The 18,552-nt window shown below is 39.0% G+C and overlaps 1 protein-coding gene across 4 annotated transcripts in view; it reads right to left on the bottom strand.

The window, feature by feature from the left end:
• Positions 1–18,552, bottom strand: part of LOC117958594 (RNA binding protein fox-1 homolog 3-like) — a 407,104-nt gene that overhangs the window by 347,695 nt on the left and 40,857 nt on the right. For 3 of the 4 annotated variants that reach the window (XM_034895075.1, XM_034895078.1, XM_034895076.1), the window contains exon 2: positions 16,776–16,894. The gene's annotated coding sequence lies outside the window, so the exon portion shown is untranslated. Of the gene's footprint in view, positions 1–5,232; positions 5,289–16,775; positions 16,895–18,552 lie in introns of all 4 variants that reach the window. The other variant, XM_034895077.1, reaches the window with a different exon arrangement.

The raw sequence follows: 18,552 nt of genomic DNA, 5'->3' as shown, positions 1-18,552 counted from the left end.
AGTTATAAATGAAGTATTCTGTATAATAATAATAATAATAATAATAATAATAATAACAGTGTTTCCACGTAGTCCTGATTAAAGCTTAATTACATCGACTCCATACAGCAGTTACAGTAGCTATTTTGAACAACTGCATTTCTATAAAACAAAACGGTAAGGAATGCTGTTGTTCTTAACAGCAAGCTGCTGTACTGTTCTTAATTCACCAAAAGTTGGCTAATACAAACCTACACATAACTCCTTTAAAAAAAGGTCCCATGGTATGAAAATGTCACTTTGAGTTTTTTTTTATCATTAATGTGAGTTCCCCCAGCCTGCCTAAGGTCCCCCAGTAGCTAGAAATGGTGATAGGTGTAAACCGAGCCCTTGGTATCCTGAGAAAATGAAATCTCAGATGGGCCGATCTGGAATCTGGCCCCTTATGAGGTCACACCCCAAGCTTCCACCCCCCCCCCCCTCTCCTCCTCAAAAGCTACAGACTCAGAAATGCCACTAAAGAAAGCTCATTGTGGGACTGGCTCCAGTGGCTGTAATTCTGCACCAAGGCTGAATTTCGGGACAGGGACTTCAGATACAGTATTAGGGGACCACTAAGGTCTATATAAAGGCATCCAAAGAGCACCATGTCATGGAATTTTTAAAGGAGCAGTGTGTAGGATTTAGTGGCATCTAGCGGTGAGGGTGCAGATTGCAACCAACTGAATACCCCTTCACTCACCCCTCCCATTACAGGTAACGTGCTAAAGGGGAAAGGACCTCTCTAGTGCAGGTGTATGGTTTGTCCATTCTTGGCTACTGTAAAATTATGGCGGGGCAGCACGTTGGCTCTATCGAAGGTCCATATAGATATGGAAGGCTCGTTACAAATTTTAGGTGTACAGATTTTCAGTGTGAAAATAATAGTATAGAAACATAGACGCATATATCTATGACATATTTCATTGTGTACACACTTGTCTGAGCTCGTCTGAAAACTTTATTTCACCTTCCTGTCATCAGAGAAATAATAACCCATCAGAGTCTCGGGGTGGAGAGAGAACACCGTCCTCTCATTTCTATGAAGTCTGAAGTTTGCCATCCTGCCCCGATGCATTCTTGATTCTGACACTTTTTCTTTTCTTTGAGAGGCTGCGACTGAGATTGCTTTCAAACTACTGCTACTCTCCTGAAAGTAATGATACAGAGAGACATAAACAGAGAGCGTTTTCTATTCATGATCTAACCTGCCCATATAGCTTGTTTTGGTCTTGGCGGCAAACATCACAAAGGTAAGAAATGCTTCAACATAGGAAGGTCTGGTCAGCTCAATGCTGCTGCAGAGCCAACGCAAACTCAGACATTCAGTTTGTGTCAATCTCCTGTTATGTTCTCACTAACAGTTATGAGTGATTTTGGTTTTACTTAACTATTGTTTTCCAAATCGGTTACATTGTATTCCTTCTTAGATCTCATTATAAATTGATTAATTGGGGAACAACTTATCAAAGATGCTCTTCATTATTGGATGGGATTCAGTCCCTAAAGTCTTGAAAAATAATTAAAACAGTATGCAAGTATATCAAGATGTTTTGAACCAGTTTTTCCAGTGCAGATGACATAAACTCAATTAGGAGCTTTCAATCATTTCAATATATCTTAACCTAGTTGTCATATAATTGTTCAAATTTCCAATTTCTCGTCCATGTTGAATTTAAAGAGTGAATCAATCCCAATTGCTGTTTCCAAGATCCAGAATCAAGTTTGAACCTCCGTTTACAAGTCAACATTGACAATTGAAGTCCGTTAAAGATTTAAAAAATCTCCAATTCTGGGGCAATTGGGACTAAATTGACATTATAGACTGATGTCTCCAAATACAAGAACTTTGAACTTCAACTTCAAATGTATCAAAAATGCAGTTTCTTTTTGGCGAGAGCAACCTGCCATTGAAACGTAGACTTAGTCACAAGTTGATTTGAATTGGATATAGGTTGAAATAGCATCAATGTGTGGCATCCATTGAGTAATTTTTTTGAGTTGATTCTTAGCAAAAAGCTTTTTGTTCTTTCACAAATATGTGCTTATTCATGTGTAATTACTTCCACTAACTAATCAAAGTATTCTCTTGCGCATTCAGAATACGAGCGACTCGCTCCAATGTATTCCACCATGTTGCGCCTCCACTTTTAAAATACGTTAGCCAAAGAAAAGAGAAGATAACTCCGCAACTGCTGGCAGATTTGAAAGCTGGTGGCAGCTGGAGCACCACGCCTATTCTCTAGGACATGTAACGCAGTTGCCAACAAGATAATTAAAACAACAAGTTAATGTTTTCCAAGATAGAAAGAGCTTATATGAAGAAAAGATTTATAAAGGGACGCCAAAGTTTCCTGTTGTATTCTCTAATGGGAATTCTGCTTATTTGTGTACATTCAAAGTTTTACAGTTGCTTGGCTAACCATAACATGGTTCTGCATAATGCTAGCGCGACATCTAGGATACCTTTCTTCATGTCAATGATGAAAAAGGATTGTCTAGCTTGCAACATAAATGTAATCATGTGTCGTGATTTCTCCCTGTTGCTATACAACTGCACCGCTAGATGGGAGAAATTCTTACACAATGTAGCTTTAAGAAAATAAGTCTTTTAGGACTTGCAATGCAAGGGGATTTGTCATTGGTACCAATGGCTTCTTGGAGATATTTAGATTGTGTTTCTAATGCCAGGTTTAGTTCCACATTAATTACTTGGTCTATTAAATGAATCAGAGAATTACATCAGAGGGCTTAACCATCTGTTAACATCTGTTGTATATACATTCATGTGTTGTACATACATTCATATTTTGTATACATTACCCACTAGGGGAAAGTCATAGATACTCATCACATGCATGAGTGTTGCTTAATCAAAAACTACAATATTAAGAAAAAGGACTATTAGGTAATTAAAATTTAACTTAAGATATTTATAAGTAATTATTAAGTGTAAAAGAAGTTTTAGTCAGACTGAACCTTCAATTTTTACTTGTACCTTTTTGAAACTGTTTGAAAATGTGTGTGTGAGCGTGTGTGTCTGTTTTTGAATGCGTGCTTGTGTGTGTGTGTGCGCGCGTGTGTGTGTGTGTGTGTGTGTGTGTGTGTGTGTTATGATTGTGGCTGCTTCATCTGTCACAGTTACTACAGCTGGACCGTTCACATTTGGAGGTCAGTGAGAGGTAAAGGCTTTACCCTCTCGCTGATTCCCAGTGACACACGGTGCTGTGCTCCGTGTCCCTCTGGCAGAGGCTAAAGCAATCTATTTTAGACCCATCCTCAACCTCTGCGTCTAAACTGTTGTCTGAAATACCGATTTACTGATTTCCCCCAATCAGTTGTCATTGTATAGTTCTCTAGGGCTTGACATGACATGCTCACCTTCCATTACCTGATATTACCGAGATGTTTTCTTTTTTTGGACGGGTTAAAACCTGATGGAGCCAAATGAGAGCATTTAACAACTTTGCAACGTGTTATTAAGCTTCCCTGTTTGCACCTGATCTGAAATCCAGATTTTGAATGTGGTTTTCTTGCCTCCAAGAAATGAGTTCAGCTTTAGTCAAGCCGCACTTACACACCGTATCAACATCATTTGTCATTTCTCTTTTTCTTTTTTTATAGCTCGCTCAATATTTGCAAATTAAAATGAGCTTTTTTTTCCAGCTGCCTTTTCATCACAAACTTTTGTGAGAAATTATAGGTTTCTATGGTTGACAAGACAAAGCAGGACAAATAAATCAATACAGAGCAAATGAAAGCAAATTGAATCTATTAAAGCAAAATTACTGGGGGAAAGAAAAAACAAAAAAAAGTCAGCCAAACGCAACGTAAGCCGCAGAGTCATGGTCGCAGACAATTAATGACAAAGGGAGTAAAAAGGTGCTGGCTCATTAAGCCTGGCCTGCCTGTGCATGCAGACAAGGCCACCAGCCAGACCAGCAGAAACCAGTGTGCTGGGCTAAAGCGGCGCAGGCCCACAGGGACGTAGCCTTCTACCTGCAAACACCAGAGGCTAAACACCAGGGATATGTTGGATTCAGCAACAAATGTTGCCCCCAAAATAGGGAAATTAGAAAAGATGAGCTTCCCTGTGGCCTCCTCCGTCCCCTCCGCACCTCCACCGTCCCAGCCCCCGCCCCCCCTGTACCTGAGGAATGCCAAGCAGCAGGGTGCCACAGAGGACCTTCACATCAGTGTGAGCCAGAGACGGGGCTCTCCCGGGCAGCAATGAGTAATTAGCACTAATTAGTGGCAGTGATTAACCACACTGGGAACGTGGGGGCCGGAAGGGAGCAGATTGATAGAGCTGGCCCTCCTAACCCATAGAGGCTCTACTGCATCTTAAGCAGGTGAAAGAAGGGGGGGGGGGGGGGGGGCTTGCTGTGGCTGCCAGCCAGATGCTACTCTAGCCATAAATAAAAGGTGGAACATGTATTGAGCAACTGTAAACCCATTTTAACAACAGGGAGGTGAGGACTGATGTGCGGCTGCTGAAGGAAAAATCTCAAATAAGAGGTTGTCAATTCATTACAGCCCCTAAGGCAGGGGTTATTCAAATAGTGGTCCTTGGGTCGAATCGTCCCCTTAAGTCATTTTTAGAAGGGTCCTGAGTGATTCTGAGAAACCAAATGAAAACCGTATTGACTCATTTATCTGATAAGTTATCGGGCTGCAGGCCCCAAATCTCAGGCTCTCTGCCTGGACCAGCAAATCAATGGAGAAAAAGTTCTATTACTGGGGAATTTTTACCATTCATTCTGTCTGTAATATGTAATATAAGACCAATTTAACCCATGTTTAGGTAGCACGAGTAAAAATTAGTAATCCTCAACATTTGTTGTGTTCTGTTTTCTGAAAGATGAAGATGGTGGGAAAACATTAGATGTAGACTCTACAGGAGCCAACTATCAGGTTTATTCCAAAATTGTGCAGATTTTGAGTCATTCTATTAATAAATAGCTTTAAAATAGTGCAAATAGCTGCTGTATGAAGATAGAAATAGAGCATGCCCCCGGACCCCACCAAGGTTTGGGCTGAGCCCCGAATGTTTACTATGTATGGCATATGTCTGCTAACGGCCCAGCACCAAACAGCAGGTACAAAGTCAGAGACTAGCTGGTGAACATTTAGCAGCAAAAGAGCCAGATTCTTTTATAGGGAGTAAATGGAGACTAAACCAGAGCTAAAACGGAGAGTAAATAGTGGATTAACATTTATCAGGAGAACATACAAAAGACTGAATGCTGATGTTGCTCAATTTTTGCGGCCTCTGTAAAAAAAAATAAAAAAAAAATAAAGAAGGAACTGTTTGGTAAATTAGCAATACTCAACTTAAAAGTTGATTATACAGCATGTCGGGTCTGTGTTTTTGTCATTCCTGAGTGGCCAGTGAAATGCTACAACAAAAGACGTGTAAAATCATTCAGATATTTAACAAGTTAGGACCTATTCTCCAAATAAAAATATATTCATGAGGCCAACTGATTCAGTAAAGACAAAGGTTTCATGGCCGACTTACATTTTCTACCATGGAAGCTAGGGGCAAAAAAGCAATAACATTCAGTCTCAATTTGCACAAATTGTACAAATGGAATAAATATGACTTCTTATCACTTAGTTCAAATAACTAGCACAGAGCCCGTTGAAAACGTCTTTCCTGTCTGGAACGGGTGATTGCTCGTCCTGTGGCACTGCTGCTTGTAGAATTCTTCAAAACCAAATTGTACCCCAAACCACTTATTCCACTATAGCCTACTACTAACTTACAGTGTAGGCTACATCTACATTAGAGGAAGACGTTGTATGCTTACCTACTTCTGTATTCACCTGACAGAACGGGGCAGATTCAGAATGTAGTCACCAAATATCACGACGACAACGTGGAGTAATCCGGACACATGACAGTGTGCTACCTACCTTGGCCCAGTGTTTAGTGTTGTAAATTAGAAGTAGATTTAACTAATCCAACCCAGGCTAAATCTGTTGAAAACTGCTGTCTGCCGGTTTCAACTCAGATTTTCTCACTTTGCACACTCGCTGTTAAGGAATAATCTCAGAGATTACGTTATGTTCTGGCAGCTCACAGCAATTTAATACAATAGCAGGAAAATAGTCAAGCGCTGTAACACCCCCACTCCCCACTGTTGTAAAGCACAACAGCATAGCCGTTTGTGCTTTGCATGTGTGGGATTATGACACTTCCTTAAATTCAGGAATTGTCGTTTTTTATTCAAAGTCAAAGACAGTCCAAAGTAGTGCTACTTTGTGAGAGGGGAGGGGCCAGCAAAAGCCAATGGGTGCTTCTTTTGCCAATATATTTAACGATCCATACCTTTTTTGCATTTCTAATCCAAACAATGTCAACCTTGGCCCCGCACTAACATGTGCCCGTAGCATGACGCCTGTCAAGTTTGAAATCCCTCAGACTAACGGTTCAAGAGTTATGTCTGACACACACACAAACACACACACACACACACTTTATAGATAGATGAATCCAGCATAAATAACGTCACTCCAGTCAGCTGAGAGGGAAGGAACATGCACTATAAATAGTCTGTTATTTTCGTTTGACTCCATCATAATAAAAACTTGATTAAAGTTTAACTCAGTGAGCTATAGTATTACACCACGCCATAAGCAAACAAGTGCCTGTGCTCAAATTAAAATGTAAATGCCTCAAGCAGAGCTCTCCCCCTATCTCAAGGTTTTTTATTAATGAAGTGACACACACTAGTTTCTCCACATGGCTTGAAAACAAATGGCATGATAACTACACGACGAGGCCAGGTTGGGGAAGCTATCTGAGCTTTTGTGACAAAACAAGTGGGACGTGTGGCGCTTCATTTTAAACATCAATGACTTTAATTAGTGTCATTCCACAATCACCAATAATAGTCCTGAATTGTGCGGGCCCCGCGCCTGACAGCCGCGCAGATCTGCAGCGAGGCAGGGGGGCTCTTAACAAGATAAGCCCTGAAATCAGCGAGCCTGAAGGAACATTACCTGAACAAGAGTGCTGATGAAAATGACTGGAGTGTCGGCCTGCTTGGAAACAACTGAAGTGTTGTTCACACGTCTTATGGTGGAACAAGCCAACAACACAAGTAATAAATCCCATCACTTGTGGGGCTGAGAGAGAGGGATCATCCCTTTGTATGTAAATGATGCGTCTGAATCTTTGGATCTCCGGTGAAGAAAGGAAGACAAGGAAGACAAGAAAAAAAAAGAAAAAAAAAGGTTTTTGCCATTCAACTAGGAAACATATTAAACAGGTGACTCAAATCCTGTCTGAGGGAATAAAATGTCTGCCTGGACATTTAAATGTGTTGTGTTCATGTCACATCATTTCCATCAGCCTAGTTGTCATGGAAATACACCTCCATTCCATTGGTTTTTGTGGAGAATGAAAAAAATCTTCTTGTCCATTCAACGTCATCTGACACAAAAGTTGAGTTTCAAAGTTTATTTTTGCAGTTGACAAACCACTCTAACCTCCAGGTCTATTTGGTCACTGTTGGAGTATATTTGTGTTGTTAGCAGATGGAGCTGAATGATTAATGGAGGATCATTTTGAACATGCACATTTCCAGAGCAACTAGACAAACTATGTACTAATGAAGAACATATGATAGAAAACTCTCCTATCCCTGATTGTTGACCTCAGCCCAAAGCTTTTCTGATCCAATTGACAACATTTATCTTAAAGAACAACAACTCACAAGTCTATAAATCAGCTTATGTTTACAAAAAAGTAATACAAATTAGTAGTTTCCCAAAACATTTGGTCTCTGTAGTTTTTTTCCTCAAATGTTAAATAGGATGAAATAGTCCATTTGTTTGGAACTATTTCCAGCGGCACATTTGGTGCTCTAGTAAGTAATTGGGGCAGCAGGACTCATTGATGTGTTTTTAATAATTTTTTGACAAAAATGGATCTTTATGGCAAAGAGGAAGAAGATATACCAGGCTTTGATACATAGATTAAACTTGTTAGTACAGTCAATTCATTGTTGCTTTTGGTCTTTTTAAATGGGATTTGTTGGCAATAAGAATGCTAAAATGATCAGCATCATGCTTTGAAGAGATATAGATATTTGCTTGACTTCAGATATCTGGATGGCCTTGGTTGAAGCCCACTTTGTAATGGCCGCTCCCTCTTGAGCTCCAATTCACTCGGTGTTAGGTTGAGAAATGGTGGAGTATGTACTATGCTCTGTGTGAGTATAGGGACGTTTATGTGTGTGTGCTGTGACTGCTTTTGGAAACAGAAGATAGTGTTCTCACAATACATAAGATATAGACTGGTTTCAATTTCCTCTATTCTGACAGCCCATTTCATCCACAACTTTGAATAAAAAGGCGGCTATTGTGCAGAGGCATTACTGTAAACATCAACACATCACTTTCAGATCAAATGTTGCCCACGAAGAAAGACCTTAAGCAAAAGCCGGTGTATAATACACGCCATTGCGCATGATAATTAACTACAATCACAAGCAAAGTGGCCATAACATGATTTAAACACAACAGAAGTAAAGTCATGAAGGATGCTGTAAGCACTGTTGGCAAAAGAGAAGAAGAAAATGTTCAAGCGCAGTGGTGACACTCATTGAATTACATGTTGACAGCTCTGTGTTAGTGAAGAGATGAAAGCAAAATGAGATTTTCAAAACTGAATATGGGGAATGACAGTATTGCTTTCTCCACATTGTCAAACTTGACAGTGCTATTACCATCACTATAACATCAGGTGCTGGCATATGGTTTTCAGTTAGCAGAATCAGCTACCTCGTTTGAATATTGATTGCATTCCAGGCAAGGATGACTTATAGCGCCAGCATTTTAAAAAGAAGGTAATACGACTCAAATTGCAATAATATGGGGAGAATGTTTTGATGAAAGTTATAAATTCAAACCAATGATTATTTCATTGACAGGGTGTTGTGTTGTTTTCAAATTTATATTTACAGGGATAATCTTAAAGATTTATTGTGGAATCAGTATAACATTCATCTTTGAGGAGGGGAAAATAGAGATTTACCAATAATCTTGGGGAAAATAAAGATAATAGATAATTAATAATAATAATAATAATAATGATAATTTTTCAGATACAACCTTTACATGTAAATATAAACCTGAAAATGAGCATGATATGGGCATTTTAAGAGGACAATAAAGGCTAAACCTTTCATAATTACATGTTCACCTTAACTGTTTTCAAATTGAAGGATAAATGAGCGACTCAAGTTTTCTCAACAAATTATAGTCGAGGCTCCATATGTGAGGATAATGTATCAGATATGTTGTTCACCCAACCGCCACCAAAAAAAGTTGTGAATTGTGAATACAAAGCCCAAAATATGTGGACTTAATTTGGCTAAAATGTTTGGTTACGTTTAAAAAATATGTAGAGTTGGAAGCTGGGATTTCACTGTAATAACAAGAAAATTAGTACGAAAATAAAGAATTCGTTTCTATCCGGAAACATCAAATCAGAAAATAAGGAGTCTGTAAAGCCCAATGGCAAAATAATGATAAAGAAAATGTTGAGAAGATGAAAAATATATGAAAATCAGTTTAAAATAAATGGGGGAAAATGAGCTTAATGTGCCTTAAAAAGAATTAATCTTCTAAAACTAAATGAAATCCAGGGAAAGGTACTTCATCATGAAAATACGGTATAAGCATAGTAAGTGAGAACAAAACTTACTAAACTAAACTTCCTGAATTGCATGAAGGGTAAAAAAAGAAAAATCACATTCTCAAGAAAAAAAGACAAATGACAAAGTAGTCTTATTATTCCAGGATTCTGTGTGGTTATACATAATCTCCTCATTAAACATTTGTGTTGGATCTCTAATTAGTTAGCTTTCTCATCTCTTTGCACTCGGTGTTTCAGGTAGAGCTGTCACTGAGCCCGAACACACTAAATGACGGTTTAAGAGGGAGTTTCTTGTGCATTCCGTTTGACATTTCACTCTGCGGTGACTGAAAACTAAGAATACAGCAGCAGATCCGCTGTTTAGGATGCCCAAACTAGTCGCAAGGGAAAATGCCTGCTGCTCTGACAAACATCAACCCACTCAGCCAATGAAAGTACAGCAGAACATACAGCCTCCCCAGTCATTTTTCCCTTAGAAATCAGCATACTGAGCATCTCCGGGGCTGTGTTTGTCACTCCAGAAAACAGGTAGGGTCTCAAAGACAGTCAGTGTGTATAATGCCACTTCAATAACCACGTTTGGGAGACTTTTTGTTTTTTTAAACCCTTATAAGAAAGGGGCAATGTTTGGACTTTTTATTTATTTAACTTGTTGTCTGATCCACCTGTGATTGTAATTTTCCATGGTTATTTTCAAGTTTCTCACTTCCTTGTCCCCGCTGGTGTTGCAATCCCACTGCAGGTTCCACTAATGCCAATTAAAATGTGAAGGAGCCCATTTTAATTGAAGTGGTATTCTCTTAAATATGCACACCGTAAGTGGATGATTTCTGCTTGAAGATTTATTTAGCCAACGAGTGAAAAACTAACCAGAGGCCATTCCTATGAAGAAAGATTTACTTACTGCTAAAGTGTCTTACTGCTAAAGCAACGACAGTTTATGAAAAGCACAAGTGCAATTTTGGTCAGATCTTGAGCCTGACAAGATATTGCGTAGTGATTTACGCATAACAGTGTCGGCCATTTTTGCCAGCTCCCCTTCCTGTTTTAGGAAGCAGTGACCATATTCGCGTTTTGCCAGAAAAACCCGTAGGTCAGTATTCTTCATAGTTATGTAGAATTATAGTTTGCTCTTCTTATGTAAAATATGTGGCTTGCGGTTTGCGATTGGTCACGCTGTGCAAACATTGCCTCCTTTATGTGAATGCGCGCGTCGCTGGATAGGCAAACCCTGGTTTGATTTAACTAGTTGTGACACAGCGGGACCGCGGCTGTTAAGTCGGGTGTTAACCATATCATAGCTGCTAAGAGCAGATATATTAAAAAGATGGACATAAAAAACAGATCAATGAACATAACTTGGGGCTTTGCAGTATCCTCCAATGTCCAACTTCCCGGTCTGGCAACAGGGTCGGTAAATTGTTGAACCATTTAATCCATTCCAGCAATAATATGTTGCTATGACAACCACCACTCTGTGTTTAGATCTTTCCACAAGATTTTGAAACCATAGCTGCAAAGATCTGCTCCCATTCAGCCGCAAGAGCATTACTGAGGCCCAATGCTGATGGGTGATAGTTCTGGCTCCAGTTTCAGTTCATTCCAAAGGTGTTGGATGGGGCTGAGCTCGGGGCTCTGTGCAGTTCTTCCACAACAAACTGGGAAAACTATTTCTTTGTGGACGTTGGATTGTGCATGCCAACAATGTTGAGCAACCTACTGTCTAAAATATCAATGTATGCTGTTGAATTAGGATTTTTTTTCCCGCCAAAACCAAAGACCCCCAGACAAACATAAATGCAACACTTTTGTTTGCGCCCCCATTTTTCATGAGCTGAACTCAAAGATCTAATACTTTTTCTGTGCACACTACAGGCCTATTTCTCTCAATTATTGTTCTCAAATCTGTCTAAATCTGTGTGAGCGAGCACTTCTCTTTTGCCGAGATAATCCATACAGGGTCTCCACAGTTAAACTGCACATTTTAAAGTGGCATTTTATTGTGGCCAGCCTAAGGCACACCTGTGCAGTAGCCATGCTGTCTAATCAGCATCTTGATTTGCCACACCTGTGACATTGATGATTTTCTCGGCAAAGGAGAAGTGCTCACTAAAAGATTTAAACAGATTTTAGAACAATATTTGAGCAAAATAAGCCTTTTGTGTACACAGAAAAGTCTTAGATCTTTGAGGTTCATCTCATGAAAAATGGTGGAAAAATAAACAGTGAAAAACATCTGTGGAAATGACTAAGAGTACACTATTGACTGGAGCATTCCAGTACTGTAGCTCAGGCACGTCATGCTAAGCACATCAGCTGATCCAACTCGCGTTTGGAACTTCAAAATACAGTCTCTTTAAGCTGCCAACATTTCAAATTACCCCAAGTGTTTTAATGTATGCAAATATGAGTGCCAACTGTGTTGGTAATGTTCCATCAATCTAAAATAATGATCAAACAACAATAATTGCAGTCTCCCTGATTAAGATCTAGCACGGTAGATTGTGAATCATCGAGTTAAACCAATGGTCAACTGAAAGTCAAGAGATATTTGTCTGCATTCATTTGAAGTAAAGAAGAATAAAAAGTCTTATCATGCAAGTATACATCATTGTGAATAGCACAGACATGCAGTGTTGTACTCATAGTGAGGTGGTAAACAACCAAATTGCCTACATTTGTACGAGAATATCCGCACCAAATTGCTCCTGGCAAGTAACTGAGCCCATTATATGATTAGATTTGACCCGACATTTGTCAGTCCATCCAGCTGAGAAAGACAGCGCAAGTAGGTAATGTGCCAGCCGGCGCTGACCTCAGACTGGGGAAGAGGTTTTCTAGCACTCTGTGACTCCTCTTTCCTCCCACTTTGGAGTTCTTAAGTCGGGTCCACAGCTTCATATATGAGCCTTAATGTGACAGAGAAATTAGGGATCACTTTCTCTGTCTGGCTGTGCCAACAGCCTGATAATATCGACGACTAGATGGCGTGAACACGGGAGACTCCAAAGAAAGGATTAGAGGAGGGAGATAAGGCTATCCACTGTAATTAAGCCCTATCTCTGCACAGCCACTGAAGAAAATAAATCACCCTTCAGAGCCTGCCAGTGTTGAAATGCGTGAACAATTATTCAATAATTAATCGTTATACATGCAGGCTCCAAACACTAATAGAACATTTTTAAACTACAGCATTATAGCATTGTTAAATTAAATTAAGTCTGAATGCATTTAAGATCAATGTAATAGATCACCTATTTAACCTTTTTTTAATCACTCTAATGTAATTGTATTAGCACTGTTGTAAAGCTTTTTATGATGTGCCCTATGTTCATTTCCCATTCCAGCCATGTATAATTGAGAATGGAGATTTATAGGGTGTGGCACCACTCATACTAGTGAAAACATTAAGCAAGGCCCTAGAGAAAGGGGTCAGTCATACTCGTAATGCAGTCCTGATAGTGTAACAGGCCGAGCATAACGTGCAGATGAGGTCAAACATGACATGGCTGGGTATAAAAGCTGTACGTTAACTGCACGTTAGCAAGTCTGCAAAGCCCTGCAGCCGCCAAACAACTTATTCTTACTCCACTTTACTGTTCTAAACTCATGGTACTTGCTAGTTCATTTCTCTGGTGTATGCAAGTATAAGCCTTATATCTTTTTTATCATTTTTGGATAAAGAGAAAAGAGTAGGTCAGCAGCATGAGTAGGGATAGCTAACGTAGCCGTAACAAAGCATTACAAGCAGAAGCTTAAACTTAAATCTAAAGCACATGCAGGGGTGTTATTTCAGCCATGTCTCCCAAAAATTACATTCACATACGATACCACTGTATTCTCAATTACATTTAAAGATGAAAACATATTTGGTCCGGGATTACGTTTTTTTTTTTTTTTTTTAAGATTATATTTTTGCAGCTTTATATATGTGTGCCTTTGAAAGGCATGTCATGACATCACCAAATCTATGCCAGTAAATTTTGGCTACTTTGCTGCCAGCGTCATTTGACATCATGCTCTATACCAATAAATTATGTATACCAGTTTTCCGTTCAACATGCTTTAACAAGTTAATCCTCAGTGTCATTTTCCTATCAACAGACTATTGATCAGTATCGGATCAGTTTTAAAGGAAATATGTTGCCTTGTTCTCACTAAACTGTTACTGCTGCTTTTCTTTGTCTTGATAGTAAACCAAGCGGTGGTCAGGCAAAACAAGCAATAAAATGGAGTACCTTGAGTTTGGGAAAATGAATTGGCCGTTGGTCAATATTTTCTGACAATTTATAGACCATGTTGTTCAACTAACCAAGGGAATATGAGTCACATTAAAAGATAATAGTAACTTTATTACTTAAATAATTGTTAACTGCAACCCTAGACTACACACTTATTATAAACTTATTATACACTTATTAGCTTCTAGATATATCAGAAACACCAATTAAAGTGTCATCAGCATCACTAAAGGAAAAATACATAAAACAGAAATCAGCAATATTACAGTATATTAACCAGACATCAGATGCTTCAGCACTAAGTTGCCAAATATTCTCACTTTCAAAGAGCCCGCATAACATCTGTGAGAATAACAAATCCATTATGAAAGTAGTAAATAGCTACTTATCACAACAAGAGAGGAAGTGCAAAAGAAAATATCAAATGTGTTCGGCTTCTAAATAAATGCAGATGAAATTATATTATTTGATTATGTGTGTTATGTTTATTTTTTTAATCCTGACCGATTTTCCACCTCACCTGATCATCACTTCAAACTGCATCAATGAAGCTCAAATCTCACAATATTTAAATCTAAGCAGGGAAAGAAGAATCTGCTTTTGAGTCTTGACACAGAAATCCCCTTAGTGTAGAAAAGGGTATGTTTCAGAAGTATTCATGAATATTCAAAAATGCCATGTTTTCTGCAGTAGAACAATTGCATGTGCAGTGCATTGTACCCTCTACAGTAAAGCTCCCTTTGCTTTTTGCTTGGTTAGAGCTCTGCCAGGCTAACATTGGGCAGTCAGAAGTAACAGGATATTGGATACATGAATAAAACAGAAGTTCTCTTTGAAATGATGTGACATTTCCATATCAACTGGAATAAAAACATTGTGGTACCCTTGATCTGTTTATGTGAAACTGAGCCAAGCAGTGAGATACTGTGATGTTTGATGTTCTGCTGAGGGTTTGAGTCAGGCGGCCAGCTGGTAGTTAGACGGACAAATGTCTGAAATTTCGCTAAACCCTTGGTCAACACACACACACACACACACACACACACACACAGATATAATAAAAAGGCATAGTACATCAATGCATCTAAACTAATATTAACGGACATTGTCATGTCTACCGGAATATTTACAAACAGTACCCATAAAGACAAACCTTTAACAGCATCAGGAAACATACATGACCTATTATCTAGTGTCCACATATTAAATATTTGGTAGGTTTGAGTTTAACATTGTTAGGTCATGATAGCAGCCCACAACCCTGTGTTTGGAAGTTTTGATGGTGAAAGTGATTTTTGCATTTAGATTTAGATACATTCTGCCTTTCATAGTGTAACATTTGCAAAATCTAATTATAATAAATATATAGTAATTGTACAGATGTTTTAAAGTGATGCGTTAATTTACAAAAACAATCTGTGACCCTTCTCAGTCGTCATTAGGTGACATGTTTGTTTACAGAGGTCTGGACCCAAGCAAGACAGAGAGCCGGCGCTAGCTAGCATTCTTTTTTTCTAATATGTGGAGTGAACATAAATGGAAAGTAACAAACAAAACAAACGCTTTGTATCAACATTCATAACACCTACGGGATAGGGTTGTGCCAACGGACATTACAATGGAGAGCCGTCATCGTGGCCATTGCAAATATAACTGAGAATATAGTTTAATCTCAGTGATGATGGTAGATTATTGCCCCTACCAGTGGCAGTATGTTATAATGTCTATTTACAGAAAGCATTTAAATGTATGTCTGATTGTTTCTGTGTTATCTGTTAGCACATAGTAGTAGAAAAAATAGTCCTCCCCCCGACAGTATCGTCATCCTTCACAAGGTTTTACTATAAAACATTGCCAACTGCCAATTTAGGTGACATTGCATAACCCTACTACGGGATAACAATCTTCTGTTAGGAGTTTACCACAGCCCGTATCTTAGCAACGCAGACCCTCAGTTGTCAGTCAACAGTTGCCAATGGAAACACCCATTCAGATGCTTGAATGCCGTTTCCCCAAATACGTCCAAAACGGTTTTTAACTCTAACTGTACTGCCATTACAGAACATGTATGTTTAATTTAAATTTCAGGTTTGTCAACACCACTTCCTATCCTCCTTGGGTTTGACGGAAAAAACTAAAGTCTCTCAAAGGTCAGTGTAAAGTCTTTTTCTGGCCTTGATTACATTCTGTAACCATCCAAACGCTAACATTCTACAACTTCTTTTTTTCTTCACCTTCTTTCCACCTTACCCTGAGGCGGTCGCTGGGTTGGGTAGAAAGAAGGAGCACTTTGCCAGGAGCACAGAACCACTAGACTTAAGTCAGTGGCCGCTTGACTCCTCGGGAGAACGGCAACCACAAAGAAACAAAGACGGCACTATGGTTTGACTGACAGCCTTTCATGTCTGTTCACTACAAGGTTAGATGTACCCCAAACAGAAAAGAGATGTGAGGGAATCTGAATTGCTTAAAGAATGCCCCTCGTGTAGGATACGTCACTGTGCGTTTTGGTAAAATGAAGATTAGGAAATTATGAACAGCGGAGAAGGACCCCTCTAAAGTAATGACATCAAAAGAGCAAGCCAAATAGTAGCCGAGTAGAATAATCTAAATATAATTGTGGGACTGCTGGCATGTCACCTTCAACCTTGTCTCATAAATGCCATAAGGAAGAAATGTTCTCGGAGGTTAATTTCACTGTATTATCAAGAGAATTAAGGCAATTACCAACAAATGGCGAAAAAGGGCTATTCAGAACCAATTCTGAGGATAACTGACCGAGCGATGTCCTCTCAGCAGGTGGTTATTCATAATACAGCAGGTGATTCATATGAATTATTTCCTACCTGTCATTCACTTTGCTCTGCCGCCTCAGTCCAAGTAATTGTAGTCCTGTAGATTTCACTTTGGCACCTACGGCGGGATTCTTGGCTGACCTTCCTGGGCACTGCCTTCTAGCAATTATCTGTGGACATTTTGGAGGGAGAAAGAGCGTAAATATTCCAGAGGGAATCCCGAAACAGATACTGCTCAATAAAAAAAAAGCAGGTGAAACTGCAGGAAGCAAAATATGGTTATAGAAAAACAACCAGTCTCATTATTTTCATGTCAGACCACTAATTTGAAAGAATGTTTGGCTGTCAAAAGGGTTGTATTAAAAAGGGTCAGGAATATGCTTTCAGTTAATTTCTTTTGGGTGCTATCTTTCACACCCTTTTTCTACCTGATAAAATTGTGCGAGACCCCTAGCATTACACCAGTTTGCCCTTAAGAAGCACAGAAATAAGTCAAAATCTTTTCTTTTTTTTAGATGATGTGTTATAGTACAACACCGGGATTTTCAAATATGCTTGCTCAATATCGGTGATAAAAGCAGCAGGACTTCAATTTGCCATTAAATGTTTAATCTCCAAAAGAAAACACTTGCACACAAAGCAGCGAGAAGCAAAGTAACAGTACAGGGTCATTGGCACCAATGAAGTATTGATAAAATGAGTTTCCATGGAGACTAACATGCTTGCTACTAAAGACAGTGGCTTTTTGGAACGAGTGAAGCTAACTGTGGGGCACAAAGATAACAAGCTTAGACAGAGACACAATGTCAACACAGTTTCACCACAAAGGGCTCAACCTGTAATCAACATGTACATTAGCTGCAAAAAAGTGGCAGACAATTCATACAACTGGATGTCAAGTATAAATTAAGTGCTCTGTGAACCAAAACATTAAAAGCTGGATTTAGGCACCACACATTACAGTAGCTCTCTATGGCGTTTTGTCAACCAGTTGTTTCAGGAACAAGCTCTGACTGCTGTATAAAAGAACACCATTAACATGTTAACAAAACATAGTCAAATGCAGGTTTAAAGTGTATATATGAGGTTCAGATGTTTCTGCATTGATCATAGCATAAATATAAAGCAGCCTGTAAGCATAAGGATCATTTTCCAGAGAATAATTCCCAAAAGAATACTTCCCGTTTGGCAACATCTGTTTTGTGAAGGCTATTTGAAACAATATTCCAAATGAAAAAAGGTCGTCTAAAATAGTAGGCTGGCCAATAAGGTGTATTGCAGTGTTCAAATTGGGGTACATGTACCCTTAAGGGTACTTTGGAGTACTGTAGGGGGTACGGGAATGTTTTAGCAAAAATTATGATGAAAATAGGTCATGATGCATAATTCCTAAATTAATCGACTATCATAATGAATGAATTAAGTGATGGATTTTAAACCTTTGCAATGTAGCATTTAAATGTTTGTTTAAAAAAGGGTGTAGTTTAGGGATCATCACTGCCAGCGCTGTATTCTTCCATATACACACACACACACACACACACACACACACACATATACATATACATTACCGGTCAGAAGTTTGGGGTGACTCACAAATTTCCATTTCCCTCCATTATAGACAGAATCCCAGCTGAGATCAGTTGCCTAGTTTTTTTTAACCAGGGCAGCAGTTTCCAGATTACATTATGTGCTTACATAATTGCAAAAGGGTTGTTTAATGTTTTCTTAGTTAGTTTTCTCTTAGTTAGGTTCCCCGGCCTCTCCGGGGAACCATCACCTTATCGTGGTGGAGAGGTTTGTGTGTCCCTATGAACCTGAGGGCTGT

This window comes from Etheostoma cragini, chromosome 15, assembly GCF_013103735.1.
Source record: "Etheostoma cragini isolate CJK2018 chromosome 15, CSU_Ecrag_1.0, whole genome shotgun sequence".
Classification (NCBI taxonomy): Eukaryota; Metazoa; Chordata; class Actinopteri; order Perciformes; family Percidae; genus Etheostoma; species Etheostoma cragini.
This window is presented reverse-complemented; position numbering and strand designations above follow the sequence as displayed.